Source organism: Mesoplodon bidens, assembly GCF_964165515.1.
Source record: "Mesoplodon bidens genome assembly, contig: HAP1_SCAFFOLD_398, whole genome shotgun sequence".
Classification (NCBI taxonomy): Eukaryota; Metazoa; Chordata; class Mammalia; order Artiodactyla; family Ziphiidae; genus Mesoplodon; species Mesoplodon bidens.
In genome coordinates this window covers 198,543-217,173 of record NW_027672143.1, presented here as the reverse complement: position 1 = coordinate 217,173, position 18,631 = coordinate 198,543, and the positions used below count along the sequence as shown (strand labels likewise).

Genomic DNA, 18,631 nt, shown 5'->3' with positions numbered 1-18,631 from the left:
AGAAATGACTGATGCAAGAGAGACACACTGACCTTCCTATCTGTCTCCATGAAAGCAGGAAATTAATATCTCATGTGAATGGTGCCCTCCCTGTACCAGGAGGTAGAAAGACATCATTAGCACCAGAGATAGGGAATGCAGGGTCAAGAAGACTGTATAAACCTTGTTACTTCTTTAACTCAAGAAGGTTGGCAGGGACATTTCTTCCTCATCAACAGCTGACAAGACAACCAGAAGGCTGGCTAAACCCTGCTTCCCACCACAAGACTGCTGCAGCTGAGAGATCCTAGGACACATGACAAAGGCCAGCAGAAGGTAAAATTTCTTATCTCCTCAACTTCCCAGGCCTTTAAGGTCTGGTGGGAGGGAAAGTGCTTAAGAGTCTCCTTTTCTCTATCTCTAAATTTAGATTAGCAGAAGAAAATACTTATGGAGCAAGATCCTTGTGACATAGAAAATCTGGTATTTGGAAATGAGTAATCTCATCTCAGTTTTTCTTAATCCTTTCCTCCCAGAGACAGTCACTGTTTTTCTTTGTCTCTGTCTCCTGAGTCATGTTTCATAAGAAGAAAGAACCATAGGGCAGAAGACAGGCATAGGCCCTATAAGCCTGCTGTTTGAGACAGCCTCACAGACTGGTGAGTTAACAGTTCTCTCCAGTCCAGTGCCTATTAAGACAAACTTTGCTGTCAGTCCTCTGTATAAAAACTGGATGAGATTTTTCCTTCTGTATTTTTCTATGTCCTGAGAGTTTGGCTTTTTGTCCAGTGAGAATATTATCTCTGGTCTCCACCATCTGGATGGTGTATTTACTGGGGTGCATCTGGTAACCCGTTGAATTGACTGGGGTTCTGAGACACAAAGTCATAAACAGCACACTCTAGTCTTGTTGTGCCAGCTGTCAGAGGAGTTTGTCCTAAGGGGACCCAGTCCATAAGGGGCCTTTGTTGTTTCAACCTTCATTGCCTTGTTAGTGTTGGAAAAGTCCCATTCCAGTAGCATATGCCTGATGTCACAGATTAGTAGGTTTGGGATCAGAGGTGCCTCAAATTCCCAGGAGAGACCAGGGACACAGTTTGCATTATACCACCCTTACTGCCTGTGCAATGAAGGCCTTTGCTTTCTTAGATTATCCTTGGAAATGAATTTTCACATTATAGGGGCTATATCATCTGTGCCCTCTCCATCTGAAAGTCTGCTTATTTTATCCATGGTAAGGATTTATTCTAAGCCTGAAAAGTTACCTCTGGGTCGTTCCATAAAAAGGCTTACTGATTTGAGTCACTATTTGAAATTAATGTAAGGTCTTACTCCTCAATGGCCAGATGATGGATCCTTTAAATTTGCTGTATTTAAAAGATTGCCTTTTTGAGAGCTCTCATCATAAACAGCTGTCATATTGATATTTATGGAAGGATCAAATTGAAAGGAAAAATAATGTATAACAGCTAGCCTTAGGGAATCGTTATTAAGATGAAATAACAGAAATTAGACTTAAAGATCCAACATGAATTCCTCTTTTTAAGAAAAATTTTAAAAATTGCCCCATCTCCTCAGCAATTCCTTAGGCCCTCCTACAAATAATTAGGAAAAGATCAGTTGGAAGCCAATATTCAAGAGCTAATAGAAACAATTATCTTTGTCTTCCAAATCTCTACAAAACCAGAAATGCAACTTAGGAACGAGTCAAGGCCCATTTATCTTCACCAACCCTGAAACCTATTCCTCTCAAATTCTTGTAGATATTATAAAAGTTGAGGATAATTGGAACAAAATTGTCCTGTACTTAAGAAGAAAAAGTTTTTTAAATAATAATTACCCTGAGACTTATGATAATAGAAAAATACACTCCAAAACTCATAGAAGAAAATTTACATTTTTTTTCCTCTGTCCCTTAAAGTTATAAATCTTACCATGTCTTTGAAATGTAAACACAGCCACATTGCCTGAGACTGAGCCCAGATTAGCTCAATTGTTAGAACCTGAAACTAAAATTTAAAGAAAAAAAGAAAGAGGTTTTTTTTTTAAACAAAAACCCTCTCTTGCTCAAACTCTAAATGACAGTCTCCTTAAAATTGTTTATCAAGGGCAAGTACACTTAAAGGGCAAGAAGACTTAAAAGTCTTCTCCATAAATAATAAAAGACTGTAGCTATCTGAGTGAGTAAACTTAATTTATTCCAACAAGCAATATAAAAATTCTCAAAAATATAACAAAAACAAATACAAATATTTTTCAAATTCACATGATCTAGGATAATTTTTGGTAAGTAAAATCTAGTTCAGGTTTAGGTTTAATTAATACAGACATATCTTAAGAGTTATCAGCATTAAGTATAATAGCTTTATTCTATGTAGTTTTACTAAAAGTCAAATAAGCTCATGTTATCTCTTTTACAAAATTTCTCAGAAAAAAGTAATAATAATAATAATTTAAGATGATGGCTAACACTACTTTAACATCTTATGAAATTGTCATGAGTAATCTGAGTGATTGTTAAGAACAAATTAATTAAATAGACATAAGATAAGAATTCTTTTAGGTAAACTTTTTTTAGCAATAATTGTTTTTGCTATGTCAACTTAAATAGTTTTCTAAATGTCTTTGATAAATTGTACCCTTAGAGTTTTGCTAAGTTAAATTAAATGAATTGAATGTCTAGATCATTTCCAACTAAGACAAAATACTGAAATATTAATTGCTGAACGAGTCTAAGTTTACCTACTTTTGACCTCTTATTACACACTAAATATGTTTGGTTCTATTAGTAAACATGTCTTGTGCTTCATTAAAAGCTTGTACTATGAAGTAGAATATGTTTCTAGAAATTATGAAATGTATTTATAAGTTTGCCAAGCCACAAAATACTTACACAGTTAATAATTTTAACTTTATCTTTACAAAAAAATTAAAGCTTCAAAGGATTAAGAATTGTAAATAATATATGTGGTTCAAGCTGCTAGGAATTATAAGGAAATTAGAATGTGTTTTGGGGTAAGAAAAAGTGTAAGGTATGGAGATGTTTTTGTTAATGTAAAAACTTTGTTAAGTGATTTTTGTCCTAAAGCCGGTTACTTCTAAATGGGAAAGAGAACAAGGGACAAACCAAAATGGACATAGAAAGTTGTAAGAGGTTTGTTAAAAAGGAATCTTTAGAAAGGAATTTTATGTGTAGTCAGGTCTAAGATTGGAATGAATTTAATAAAGTGATTGACTGAGTTTTAATATCCAATGTAAGCTGGTAGAAAATTAAAATTTGTTTTTTCTCTCTTTTTGCAAAATTTTCTTAATTATTAGTCTGCTCTTAATGAGAAATTGTAAACAAAGACTTTTTTTTACATTTAATGTAATCTGTCTAGCAAAACAAATATTGTTCATTTTGTCTTTATGAGTCTTTGATAATTTTGAAGAAAAACTGAGTGCTTTCAATATTAAAAGAGCTAAGTCTTTGTACAACTATTTAACTATCTGTATTTACATGTGAATCTTTGTCACTTTGATTAAATTGATAACTAAATATTAATTCACAGTGACATATGATCGTATTTGACAAAGTGTTTTAAAACATTTTTATTTTTGAAAAAGTAGATTTTCCCCCAAACCAAATTCTAAATGAAATCTTATTGACCTGGAAATAACGTTCAGGTTTTCCAGAGGCCCCCTGGAACACCTTAAAAGATTTGTTTTGGGCTTCCCTGGTGGCGCAGTGGTTGAGAGTCCGCCTGCCGATGCAGGGGACACGGGTTCGTGCCCCTGTCCCGGAGGATCCCACATGCCGCGCAGCGGCTGGGCCCGCGAGCCATGGCCGCGGAGCCTGTGTGTCTGGAGCCTGTGCTCCGCAACGGGAGAGGCCACAGCAGTGAGAGGCCCGCGTACAGCAAAAAAAAAAAAAAAAAAAGATTTGTTTTATCTTATTAGAAAAGAGAGCTATGAAACTCATTAGGCTTATTTGGTATGTTACTTACATGGGAAGCATTGCTAAATAAATGATCATAAACTCTAGGTTATATCATAAGGGTGAATGTTATTAATATAAATGTTCTAGAAAGTATATGAAATTCCTAAAATTGGATATGTCCTAGTATAATGTTATCAGTCATAATTCTAGTTATTATCTTAAATGTTTTGTGTCACAGATAAATTTTCTTGTCAATTCCATTAGAATGAATCAAATTTTTAGTAATGGATATTTGTCTTTTATTACTTAGACAATGGTTTCACTCAGATGCTTTTACAAAAGCTTCCTGAAAATGTGTTTCATGTTCAGAGAAATTCTTGGAAAAGGATCTAACAAGTATTCTAGAGCACAAGTTTCTGATGAATTTCAAATCATTACACTGAACTGAGTAAGAATTTACAAAACCCTAACGGAGAAATTGATGGTTTCATAAAACTTCTAACAAAAGATCAAACAAAACAAGAATTAATTACATGGGACTAAGTAAACTGAAGAAGATGGTTATAATGTTTTATGATTTTAAAAATAAATTTATTTATTTTATTTATCTTTGGTTGCGTTGGGTCTTTGTTGCTGTGTGTGGGCTTTCTCTAGTTGCGGCGAACGGCAGCTACTCTTCGTTGTGGTGCGTGGCCTTCTCATGTTGTGGAGCGTGGGCTCTACGTGCATGGGCTTCAGTAGTTGTGGCTCGTGGACTTCAGTAGTTGTGGCTCATGGGCTCTAGAACACAGGCTCAGTAGTTGTGGCGTGTGGGCTTAGTTGCTCTGGGGCTTGTGGGATATTCCTGGACCATGGCTCGAACCCATGTCCCCTGCACTGGCAGGCAGATTCTTAACCACTGTGCCACCAGGAAAGCCCCATTTTATGATTTCTTTTTCGTAGTACACGGGCCTCTCACTGTTGTGGCCTCTCCTGTTGCGGAGCATAGGCTCTGCACGAGCAGGCTCAGCGGCCATGGCTCACGGGCCCAGCCACTCAGCGGCATGTGGGATCTTCCGGGACAGGGGCACGAACCAGTGTCCCCTGCACCAGCAGGCAGACTCTCAACCACTGCACCACCAGGGAAGCCCTATGATTTTTAAATTTGAAACATTGCTGCTTCTTTTTTTTAAGTTTTGTTTCTCCAAATTTAGGAAAATTTGTTTTTCTCTTTTTTTTTTTTGCGGTATGTGGGCCTCTCACTGTTGTGGCCTCTCCTGTTGCGGAGCACAGGCTCCGGACACGCAGGCTCAGCAGCCATGGCTCACGGGCCTAGCCGCTCCGCGGCATGTGGGATCTTCCCGGACCGGGGCACGAACCCGTGTCCCCTTCATCAGCAGGTGGACTCTCCACCAGTGCGCCACAAGGGAAGCCCTGTTTTTCTCTCGTAAGCTTAGAGCAATTTGGTAAATTATACCCTTGTAAGCAAAATTGAATCATTTGTCTTTTTCTCCCTACCCGATTCCTCCAGAATTCAGAGGCTTTCAGTGAACATTCTTATTTTCTTGGCAATATAGTTATTTGCATAATTTCAATAAGAATCTGTTCTCCTTATAATAGCACATAATTGCAAACATTGATTATATTACTAAAGTTTTGCCTAGAATGTCATATTTGAGAGAGATATACATAAACTTAGATTTGACCAAACAGCTTTAAGAAACTAAGGTTGACTTCATGGAGCCAATAAAGCCCCTTGGGAAAATAGTGTGGTACCTTGCTTACAGAGTTCCCAGCAGCCTTACTAGCTGAGTAAGGAAGGTCACTTCCTGGCAAATGCAAGAACCTCAGAATATTTGGGGGACATTGAGGAGAAAAATTCCCCCAAATCTATGGACGTCAAATGATTGGCTTGGCTTCTTAGCCTCAAGGGACTATTAAAAGTTTAATCTGGAGATTCCTTATAAAAAGTTCCAGCAAAGCAGATTTAAAAGAGCCTATATGGGAGATTTCCCTCTAACCCTGGAGATATTCTGCATAGATAGTGGTTGACCAGAGGTAAAGCCTAAAGTCCTTCATGAATTTCAATCAAAATTGGACTTTAAGAAGCCAGAACTCCTCACAGTGACATTCAGGAGAGAGGGTAGAGACAAAGATGGCAGAGTAGAAGGACGTGAGCTCACCTGCTCTCATGAAACCACCCAAATCACAACTAACTGCTGAACAACCGTCAACAAAAAAGACTTGAACATACAAAAAAGACATTCTACATCCAAAGACAAAGAAGAAGCTACAACTAGATGGTAGGAGGGGTGCTTTCGTGATATAATCAAATCTCATACCTACTGGGTGGGCGACCCAGAAAGTGGAAAATAATCATCATATCACAGAGGTTCTCCCACAGGAGTGAGAGTTCTGAGACCCACGTGAGGCTCCTCAGCCTGGGGACATGGCAATGAGAGGAGGAGATCCCAGAGCATTTGATCTTGAAGGCCAGTGGGACTTGAGGGCAGGAGCTCCACAGGATTGGGGGAAACAGAGACTCCACTTTCGGAGGGTGCACACAAGGTTTCATGTGTACTGGGACCCAGGGCAAAGCAGTAACTCTGTAAAAGCCTGGGTCAGACCTACCTGAGGGTCTTGGAGGGTCTCCTGGGGAGGAAGAAGTTGGCTGTGGCTCACTGTGGGGGCAAGGACACTGGTGGCAGAGGACCCAGGGAATATTTTTTGTTGTGAGCTCTCCTGGAGGTCACCATTTGGGCACTGAGACCCGGCCCCACCCAATAGCCTGCAGTCTCCAGTTCTGGGATGCCTCAGGGCAAACAACCAACAGGGTGGGAACACAGACCCTCCCATGAGCAGACAGGCTGCCTAAAGTTATTCTGATCCCACAGCCGCCCCTAAACACCACTTGACACAGCCCTGCCCACAAGAGGGAGAAGACCCAGCTCCACCCACCAGTGGGCAGGCACCAGTCCCTACCACCAGGAAGACTTCACAAGCTCCTGAACCAACCTCACCCATCAGGGGGCAGGCACCAGAAGTGAGAGGAGCCATGATCCTGCAGCCTGAGGAAAGGAGGCTACAAACACGGAAGGCAGAGAAATGTGTTCCAGATGAAGGAACATCATCAAACTCCAGAAGAACAACTAAGTGGAGTGGAGATAGGCAATCTTCCAGAAAAAGAATTCAGAGTAATGATAGTAAAGATGATACAAGTAACTGGAAAAAGAATGGAGGCACAGACCAAGAACATAGATGAAATTTTTAACAAAGAGCTAGAAGTTTTAAAAAACAGAGATAAACAATAACTGAAATGAAAAATAGCCTACAAGTAATCAACAGCAGAATAAATGAGGCAGAAGAATAAATAAGTGAGCTGGTAGACAGATTGGTGAAAATCACTGCTTTGGAACTGAATAAAGAAAAAAAATGAAAACAAATGAGGACAGTCTAAGAGACCTCTGGGACAACATTAAATGTGCCAACATTCACATTATAGGGGTCCCAGAAGGAGAAGAGAGAGACAGAGGGGCTGAAAAAATATTTGAAGAGATAATAGCCATAAACTTCCCTAACATGGAAAAGGAACAGTCACTCAAGTCCAGGAAGCACCGAGAGTCAAATACAGGACAAACCCAAAGAGGAACATGCCAACACACATGAATCAAATTGACAAAAATTAAAGACAAAGAAAACATTAAAAGCAACAAGAGAGAAACAACAAATAACATACAAGGAAACCCCAGTAAGGTTATCAGCTGATTTTTTCAGCAGAAACTCTGCAGGCCAGAAGGGAGTGGCCCACTATATTTACAGTGATGAAAGGCAAAAACCTACGACCAAAAATACTCTACCCAGCAAGGCTCTTATTCAGACCTGACAGAGAAATCAAAAGCTTTATAGACAAACAAAAGCTAAGAGAATTCAGCACCATCAAACCAGCTTTACAACAAATGCTAAAGGAACTTCTCTAGATGAAAAAGAAAATGCCACAACTAGAAAAAAAATTATGAATGGGAAAGCTCACCATTAAAGGCAAACATACAGTAAAGGTAGGAAATCATCTACTCACAAATATGATATCAAAACAAGCAATCATGAGAAGAGGAGAGTACAAATGCAGGATATTGGAAATGCATTTGAAATTAAGAGACCAGCAGCTTAAAACAACTTTTCGTGTGTGTATATATATATATATATATATATATACTCTGCTATATCAAAACCTCATGGGAAATGCAAACCAGATATCTACAATAGATACACAAAGAAAAAGCAACCCAAATGCAACACTAAAGATGGTCATCAAACCACAAGGGAAGAGAACAAAAGAGGAAGGGAAGAAAAAAGAGCTACAAAAACAAACCCAAAACAATGAACAAAATGACAATAAGAACATACATAGTGATAATTACATTAAAAGTAAATAGACTAAATGCTCCAACCAAAAGACATAGACTGGCTGAATAGATACAAAAGCAAGAACCATATATATGCTGCCTACTAGAAACTCACTTTAGATCTAGACACCCACACAGACTGAAAGTGGGAGGGTAAAAGAAAGGTATTCCATACAAATGGAAATCAAAGGAAAGCCAGAGTAGCAATAGTCATATCAGACAAAATAGACTCTAAAATAAAGACTGTAACAAGGACCAAGAAGGACACTGCATAATGATCAAGGAATCAATCCAAGAAGAAGATACAACAATTGTAAATATATATTCACCCAACACAGGAACGCCTCAATATATAAGGCTAATGCTAATAGCCATAAAAGGAGAAATTGACAGTAACACAATAGTATTGGGGGATGTTAACACCCCACTTTCATCAATGGACGGATCATCCAGACAGAAAATCAATATGAAAACACAGGCCTTGAATGACACATTAGACCAGAAGGACTTAATTGATATTTATAGAGCATTCCATCTGAAAGCAGCAGAATACACATTCTTCTCAAGTGCACACGAAACATTCTCCAGGATAGATCACACACTGGGCCACAAAGTGAGCCTTGGTAAATTTAAGAAAATTGAAATCATATGAAGCACCTATTCCAAACACAATGCTATGAGATTAGAAATCAACTACAAGAAAAAAACTGTAAAAAACACAAATACATGGAGGCTAAACAATATGCTATAAGCAACCAATGTATCACTGAAGAAATCAAAGAAAAATGAAAAATATACCTACAAATGAAAACAAAAACACGAAGATCCAAAACCTATGGGATGCAGCAGAAGCATTTCTAAAAGGGAAGTTTATAGTGATAAAATCTTACCTCAGGAAACAAGAAAAATCTCAAATAAACAACCTAACCTTATAAGTAAAGCAACTAGAGAAAGGAGAACAAACAAAACCCAAATTTAGTAGAAGGAAAGAAATCATATAGATCAGAGCAGAAATAAATGAGAGACAAAGAAAACAGTAGGAAAGATCAATGAAACTAGTAGCTGGTTCTTTGAAAAGATAAAATTGATAAACCATTAGCCAGCATCATCAAGAAAAAAATGGGGAGAGCTCAAATCAATAAAATTAGAAATAAAAAAGAAGTTACAATGGACACCACAGAAATACAAAAGCTCATAAGAGACTACTACAAGAAACTATATGCCTGTAAAATGCACAACCTAGAAGAAATGGACAAATTCTTAGAAAGGTACAACCTTCGAAGACTGAAGCAGGAAGAAATAGAAAATACGAACAGACAAATCACAAGTACTGAAATTGAAACTGTGATTAAGAAACTCCAACAGGGCATCCCTGGTGGCGCAGTTGTTAAGAAACCACCTGCCAAGGCAGGGGACATGGGTTTGAACCCTGGTCCAGGAAGATCCCACATGTCACAGAGCAACTAAGCCCATGGGTCACAACTACTAAGCCTGCTCTCTAGAGCCCACAAACCACAGCTGCTGAGCCTGCATGCCACAACTACTGAAGCTCACATGCCTAGATCCCATGCTCTGCAACAAGAGAAGCCACCGCAATGAGAAGCCCATGCACCGCAATGAAGAGTAGCCCCCTCTTGCCACAACTAAAAAAAGAAAGCCTACATACAGCAACAAACACCCAATGCAGCCAAAAATAAAATAAATAAATAAATTTATTTTTAAAAATTTATTTAAAAAAAAGAAACTCCCAACAAACAGAAGTCCAAGATCAGATGGCTTCCCAGGTGAATTCTCTCAAGCATTTAGAGAACACTAAACACCTGTTCTTCTGAAACTATTCCATAAAATTTCAGAAGAAGAAACATTCCCAAACTCATCCTATGAGGCCATAATCACCCTGATACCAAAACCAAACAAAGGTACTGTAAAAAAAGAAAAAGAAGTCAATATCACTGATGAACATAGACTCAAAAATTATTTACAAAATACTAGCAAAGTGAATCCAACAACACATTAAAAGGATCAGACACCATGATCAAGTGGGATTCATCCCAAGGATGCAAGGATTTTTCAATATCCACATATCAATCAGTGTGATACACCACATCAATGAATTCAGTAAAGTCACAGAATACAAAATTAATACACAGAAATCTCTTTCATTCCTATACACTAAAAACAAAAGATCAGAAAGAGAAATTATGGAAGGAATCCCATTTACCATCACATCAAAAAGAAAAAAATACCTATGAATAAATCTACCTAAGGAGACAAAAGACCTGTACTCTGAAAACTCTAAGATGCTGATGAAAGAAATCGAAAGTGACACAAACAGATGGAGAGATATACCATGTGCTTGGATTGGAAGAATCAATACTGTCAAAATGACTATACTACTTAAGGCAATCTACAGATTCAATGCAATCCCTGTTAAATTACCAGTGGAATTTTTTTTTTTAGACTTTTTTCATGTGGACCATTTTTAAAGTCTTTATTGAATTTGTTACAATATTGCTTCTGTTTTATGCTTTGATTTTTGTTTTTTGTTTTTTGTTTTTTTTTGTTTTTTTTTGGTTGCATGGCATGTGGGATCCCAACTCCCTGACCAGGGATCGAAGCTGCATCCTCCTCATTGGAAGGTGAAGTCCCAAACACCGGACCGCCAGGGAAGCCCCCACCAATGGCATTTTTCACAGAACTAGAACAGAAAAATTTAAAATTTGTTTAGAAACACAAACCCCCAAATAGCCAAAGCATACTATGAAAGCAAAATGGAGCTGGAGGAATCAGGCTCACTGTCTTCAGACTATATTACAAAGCTACAGTAATCAGTATGGTACTTGCACAAAAACAGAAATATAGATCAATGGAACAGAATAGAAAGCCCAGAAATAAACCCACACAACTATGGTCAATTAATCTATGACAAAGGAGGCAAGAATATACAATGTAGAAAAGACAGTCTCTTCAATAAGTGGTGCTGGGAAAACTGGACAGCTACATGTAAAAAAAAATGAAATTAGAACAATTTTCTAACACCACAGACAAAAATAAACTCAAAATGCATTAAAGACCTAAATGTAAGATGGGATATTATAAAACTCTTAGAGGAAAATCCAAGCAGAACACTCTTTCACAGCAGCAATATCTTTTTGGATCCACCTCCTAGAGGAAAGAAAACAAAAACTAAAATAAACAAATGGGACCTAATAAAACTTAAAAGCTTTTGCCCAGCAAAGGAAACCATAAACAAAACAAAAAGACAACCTACAGAATGGGAGAAAATATTTGCAAATGATGGGACTGACAATGGAATAATCTCCAAAGTATACAAATAGCTTATGCAGCTCAATATCAAAAAAGCAAACAACCCAATCAAAAAATGGACAGAAGATCTAAACAGACATTTCTCCAAAGAAGACATACTGATGGGCAAAAAGCACATGAAAATCTGCTCAACATCGCTAATTATTAGAGAAATGCAAATCAAAACTACAATGAGGTATCACCTCACACCAGTCAGAGTAACCATCATCAAAAAGTCTACAAACTGTAGACTACAAAAATGTTGGAGAGGGTGTGGAGAAAAGGAGTCCTCCTACACTGTTGGTGGGAATGTAAATTGATTCAACCACTCTGGAGAATATTATGGGATTCCTTAAAAAACTAAAAATAGAACTACCATATGATCCAGCAATCCTACTCTTAGGCATGTATCTGGAGAAAATTATACTTCCAAAAGATACATGCACCCCAGTGTTCAGTGCAGCACTATTCACAATAACCAGGATATGAAAGCAATTTAAATGTCCATTGACAGATGAATGGATAAAGAAGATGTGGAACATATATACAATGGAATATTACTCAGCCATAAAAATGAATGAAATCATGCCATTTGCAGTAACATGAATTGATGTAGAGATTATCATACTAAGTGAAGTAATTCAGAGAAAGACAAATATCATATGATATCACTTATCTGTGGAATCTAAACAAATGATACAAATGAACTTAATTACAAAAGAGAAACAGACTCACAGACTTAAAAAACAAACTTATGGTTACTAAAGGGAAAAGGTATGGGGAGGGATAAATTAGGAGTTTGGATTCACATATACACACTACTATATATAAAATAGATAATCCACAAGACCCTACTGTATAGCAAAGGGAACTCTACTCAATATTCTGTAATAACCTATATGGCAAAAGAATCTGAAAAAGAATGGATATATGTATATGTATAACTGAATCATTTTGCTGTACACCTGAAACTAATTCAACATTGTAAATCAACTATACTTCAATATAAAATAAAAATTAAATTTAAAAAAGAGATTAAACAAAGAAGTGTCTTCCAATGCAAGGATCAGATCAAAGAACATGAATGGAATATTCCTACTGGGACGATTAGGAGGATAACACATCCTTGGTAGGTGCAGAGCCTGTTCACTTATCCTCTGACTTTCCTTGCCTTTCTCCACTACATCCAATTAAGCAGATAAAAACTTCGAGAAAGCTGCCTCTTCCTTCACCAGTGCCAAGAAGGACAAACTCAAAGAGCCATTTGTCTGTCTGTCTTCCTCTGATGTTGCTTCTTCACGTTTGAGCTATTGGGAGGAGAGAGAGGCAATAAATTCTCTTAATAAAAGCAAAAAATAAAAATAAAAAGCAAGCCTATATGGTCAGTCACAATCCTTGCTATACTTATATAAATAAGACCAAGTTTATTGAATCTAGACTTATTTTGCAAACAAATTTGTCTTAATTTGGCTATCTTTGATAGAAATGAGGGTGATTTTAGAGGGAAAAATTATCTTTCAATAGAAACCAAAATACGTATTGTGGATATTAGATTCTAGTGCTATTAATTTTCTTTGAAGTTTTCTTAATTACCTGAAAACTGGACTGTATCCTGAATTTTTCTAGTTTCCTCCACTACCTGACTACAACTCTCCAAACTAGTGTTTCCAAATTTTCTCCCACCCTTTTGACTTGGAATCATTGCAACTAAAACTGCCTTTTTTTCTGAAGTCCTGCATACTGAAGGTAGATACCTTAATATAAACTTCAGAGAAATCTCCACAGCAGCTCATGTTTAGACAATCTTCTTCGTTCCTGTTGCTATATGGACCACTCAGAAAGTTTACCTGAACATCTGATGGACATTCAAACTACAAAAGATGCTTTAACCCTGACATTTAGAGATCTTCTCAACTGTCTACCCTCAGAACTCAAAAACTGATCCGAAATTTGCCTCAATTATTAACCATTGTTTTTTTGTCTCCATAGCAATGCCTCTTATTAAATACCTGATTGCTTGTACAGTAAGCTTAACTTCTACTTGGAAATACTGCTTTGGAAGAGAAAATTAAGGTAAAATGATCATATGGATGGACTCTAATCCAATATGACTTGTATCTTTATAAGGGGGGAATTTTAGAACACAGACATGCACAGACTGAGGGGCAACCATGTGAGGACACAGCGAGAAGGTAGCCATCAAAGGAGAGAGACCTCAAGGAAACTAAACTTGATACTTTGATCTTGGACTTCTAGCCTCTAGAACTATGAGAAAATATACTTTTGTTGTTTAAGCCACCTAGTAGCCAGTGTGGTATTTTGTTATGGCAGCCCTAGCAAACAAATACAATCACTATTAGGGGAAAAAAATCATGTGCTTTGTTTTTCCAGTAGAATGATTTTAACACTGATTACTTCTTACCTTGAGATTATAAAAGACAGGGATAAACATTACTGTAGAGTATATATGAGTTGTGTCCTATGAAACAAAGCTAGTTAACAAACACCTCTCAGCTGTAGATGATGCCATGTGTTCATCTGATCAGCAAGAGGACATGAGTGGAAGGGAGAACCTTTTCTGCTTCAGACAAGCAACTTCCTGGGTTACCCTGAGTATGACAAAGAGGGCCATTGCTTGGGGACCAGGTCTCCAAGCAGTCACAACAGGCCTCAGGAACCCACAAGAAAATTGTGAAGGAAGAATATTACTAGCCAGGCCCATATGTATCTTTTCCTCCCATCACTGCTCTTTTGTGAAAAATTCTTCCAAATACATATTTTTGTCCCAAAATATCATGTTGGACGCTCGCTACTAGGAGCAAAATTTTCTAGCATCTCTGTTGGATGAATTTTCACACTTGCAAAATCACTCAGAAAAGAGTTCATCCTCCCAACACCTGCCCTGCACCAGTGTCCCCCTAAACAACATCTGACCACAATATGAAGGAACTTACCTCCCAGGTAAACAGGTGCTTGAATGTGATTTAATTATCTCTGCATCCTCTCCCTGGTCTCCCTGTGAAATCTAGTCACCTCTTTGCATTAAAGCATTTCTGTGAGAAGCCCTGTAAGGTGCTGGATATTCTCAATTCTGTCCTACTGGTTTCTCTGAAGTGCCTAGAAGCTGTCCTCTCCACACACAAACTGTTCTGACAAACTTCATTTGAATGATTTGGATTTTAATTCTCAATTTGCTTCTGTTCCTAAGCTCTTAAGGCTTTTTTTTTTTTAACAATTCAGAAAAAACATTAAAAAAAAAGACAAGGTTGGGCTTCCCTGGTGGGACAGTGGTTGAGAGTCCGCCTGCCGATGCAGGGGACACGGGTTTGTGCCCCGGTCTGGGAATATCCCACATGCCGCGGAGCGGCTGGGCCAGTGATCCATGGCCGCTGAGCCTGCGCGTCCGGAGCCTGTGCTCCGCAACGGGAGAGGCCACAACAGTGAGAGGCCCACGTACCGCAAAAAAAAAAAAAAAAGGCAAGGCTACTCGCAGATCTAACATGCTAAGCTTTAACTTAGTACGTTCTTAAGACTGATGTTTTCCAAGGAACAAACTTTCATGTTTCCTGTGCAATAATAAAGGTTTGTTATAAAAGTTAAGTACGAAAAGTGAAAAAAAATAAAAATAGTGGTATCTTCACAGTTGAGTTCTTAACATATTTTCTGATATATGTAAAAAGAGAAAAATTGGCAAAATGAGTACCAACATTTTTAAAAATAATAATTAAGCCTAAATCCCTAGATTTACCAATTTTATAAAATAAGAAAATAACATTTTATAAAATACAATTTTATGAAATATGATTTTATAAAATTTGTTTAGGTAAGTAACAAATGATTTGCCCAAAAAACAGATTTAGCAGGTGGAGTCCAGGGGGCACATTCTACAAAATAAGTTTATTGACACTGTAAAGGGTTACTAGCATAAAATTGTGGTGGGAATAAAAAGGGCAGTGACCTTCCTCCTGAAGTTTAGGAGTGATCCCTGATTTGAGAGATATCTGAGTTGAAGTGGTCATTGGAAACAAATGGTAGAGAGAAATCACAGAGAGCAGACTGTATCAATTCCAGCTTCTGGACTCAGAGAAGGAAGGAAGAGCTTCAGATTTCACTGCAGAGAATGAGGCTGAGAAACTTCAAAATCAGATGCTGTTTCCCAGATCCAGGGGGCCAGCTAATGCACAAAAATGCTTAAAGCCACATAGGTATGTCACCTTTATTTCCTAGAGAAGATGTTAGCATTTTCTAAATCCTCATCTACCATGCCTGACATGCATTATTTTATAGCTTTCTGGAAGTTTCATCAGCACCACTTGTATATTTGTAGTACGATGTGTCTGTGGAGAGTACAGAATGCAGGTCCGGGGTGGGGGCAACGGACTCTTCTAGCTACCACAGTGAGTGGTGCCCCTGCAAACCTGAGTAAGGAAGACAACTTGCCTTTGGGTGGGTAGTGTTACAATCTGCATGTCTAGGGGCACAAATGTAAAGACCGACCCTGTTCTGGGAATGATTGTGATTCTGACTGACCTCAAAGGGGTAATTATGAAACCCCTGGATCATCAGGATCTGGATGTTCCCTACTTTTTCCATGGTGTGATCATGACAGAAAGTGTGGCTGTAGATATCTGGGAACATTTCCAGAAATGTCCTCCTGTAGGAGTTAATTATAAAGTAAATGTGTATAAAACAGAAAATAATATTGAAACCTATCAAGGGGAGTAGATCTTAAGGGTTAATATTGTAGATGGACTACTTTGGAAAAACTCTTTTTCCCTTGGAGTATTAAAAAGTCATCGCATAATTGCCATCTCCACATTTTGTTCTAGAGTGCCTGGTTTATTGATATCAGTGTGTTACCTGTTTTAAATAAAAATCTATTTGTAAAAATCCAGATCTGTAATATGTTCTAAATATCATTAGAGTGTCTTTTAACTATAGATTAAAAATCACTTCATTTTCAACAAAATATTTTGATGTAAACATCAAATGTTTTGAAAACAAAGGGGATCTGTTTTTGTTGTTTTCTCTTTTATCTAATTTTTGTATCCATTTTGTCTGGGCATATTAAATGGTAAAAATATTTATAAGATTTGCAGTAGGTGAATCTTCTTAAAAAGAAAATACTGAAGGCCACAGAGTCTGGGAATATTAATATCTTTTTAATAGATTGATCCCCCTTGATTTCTTATTCTGGAGTAAAAGTACAAGTTTTTCCATGAAAATTAGACACACAAATCATCTGACACAATGTATGGCAGATGGAAAATGATTGATGGGAATTTTGCTTTAATGCACATTGCTCATTGTGATTTTGCCCAGCTTAATGAACTGTGAATTAATAATGAGGAGCAACACATTCAACGTATTATAGTAATAAAGTGCTTTTATGGACATTTTTCATGTTTCCAGACTTTCTTGGCCACCCTGAACAATTTTAACTCAAAGGATTAAAAAATAATCGCTTATTTAACTGTGTTAAAATAGTCAACTTTGAAAAGGATATTTTCCTGTATGAACTTTTTCCTAATTGATTCCATTTTGTTCGGATCAGTAAAGTTACCTGAGTAAGCTGCACTATTAAAACAAAGTGATCTGATAGAGTATTAGATGACATACGTGACCACAGTCCATTGTTTTCTGATTCAACGACGAAAGGGAGTAAAGTGAAAAATTAATACTTATACATTTGTTAATTAGGAGAATAGAAAAACTAAATTTCTTGTAGAAATAAGCCCAGAGTCCTCGTGTCAGCCCTGCTCCTCTTAAAAGACCGTGACGCTGTAATACCAATGGATAATCTGGGAGACAACCAGCTGTCATTAAAATAGATTTTACCAAGGCAAGGACAATAGGTTGCTTATTAGCAGTGAGAAATCAGTAGTCTTTTAGAAGTGTACCCTTTGGAAAGTGTGAGATATATAATAAATGAAAGTCTTTCATTATTCATTGTTATAAGCCAAATGTAGATTAAATGTAGACTACCTTCAATTCAGATATTCAGGTATCCTTCCCTCAGTAATTTTATGAGGTAACATGTATAATGTCAAGCATAGGCTAAGTCATATATTTTATAATCCTTCAAAAATTTTTAAAGCAATGTGTTAACCCTATAATGAATATAAAATGGATCCTAACTGCATGTCTTAGAAAATGTGCATTTCATAGAATTATTTAAGAATGAAGCCTTAATAGCCCATCTTTTTAAGTATGTTAGCTGAACGTTATGATTGTGTAATATCATTTTAGGGCATTACCACATTTTAAGAAATAAAATAATATTCAGAAGCATAATTTTGCCAGAATGTAAAATTTAAAACCAGAAATTTGACTTGTGAAAAATCCTCACATGATTATTGGCCTGTTAAAAAATAAAGCAAACCCCACAAACCTGATGCAAGCTATTATGTGCAAAATAATGTGCTAGTTACACAGCCCTCTGGGAAGTGAATGTGAGTCCGGATGCTTCTTTCTTGGTTTATTTCATTCCTAGAGTACCTTTGTTGCAGGTTTTTCTTATGTTTCCAAAGGAAACAAGTAAGCCATCTCAAGTTTAAGTTTTGTCCTCAATAAATTAAAAAACGTGCCAGATACCATTTGACTGGATGATAACTAAAACTGGACAAATATTTTCCCTCACTGGAGACTGACAGTGTTTTAGTTGTGCTTAAAATTTGTGATTCTCCTAAAAAAAAGGGTACAAATGAAAACTTATGGTTACCAGGAGATAAGGGGGGAAGGATAAATTGGGAGATTGGGATTGACATATACACACTACTATATATAAAATAGATAATAATAACCTACTGTATAGCACAGGGAACTCTACTCAATACTCTGTAATGGCCTATATGGGAAAAGAATCTTTAAAAAAAGTGGACATATGTATATGTATAACTGGCTCACTTTGCTGTACACCTGAAACTAACACAAATTTGTAAATCAACTATACTCCAATAAAAATTTTTAAAAATAAAAAAATAGAGTACTACATGCATTTCTAAGAAATAAACATTATTTTCTTCATTCTTCTAAAATAAATAGA

At 37.1% G+C, this 18,631-nt stretch overlaps 1 long non-coding RNA gene across 1 annotated transcript in view; it reads left to right on the top strand.

The window, feature by feature from the left end:
• The first annotated feature begins 216 nt into the window (after positions 1 to 216).
• LOC308610548 overlaps positions 217 to 18,631 on the top strand; it is a 29,221-nt gene continuing 10,806 nt past the window's right edge. The window contains exons 1-2 of the long non-coding RNA XR_014014577.1: positions 217 to 315; positions 13,576 to 13,659. This is a non-coding gene — a long non-coding RNA (uncharacterized lncRNA). The remainder of the gene's footprint in view (positions 316 to 13,575; positions 13,660 to 18,631) is intronic.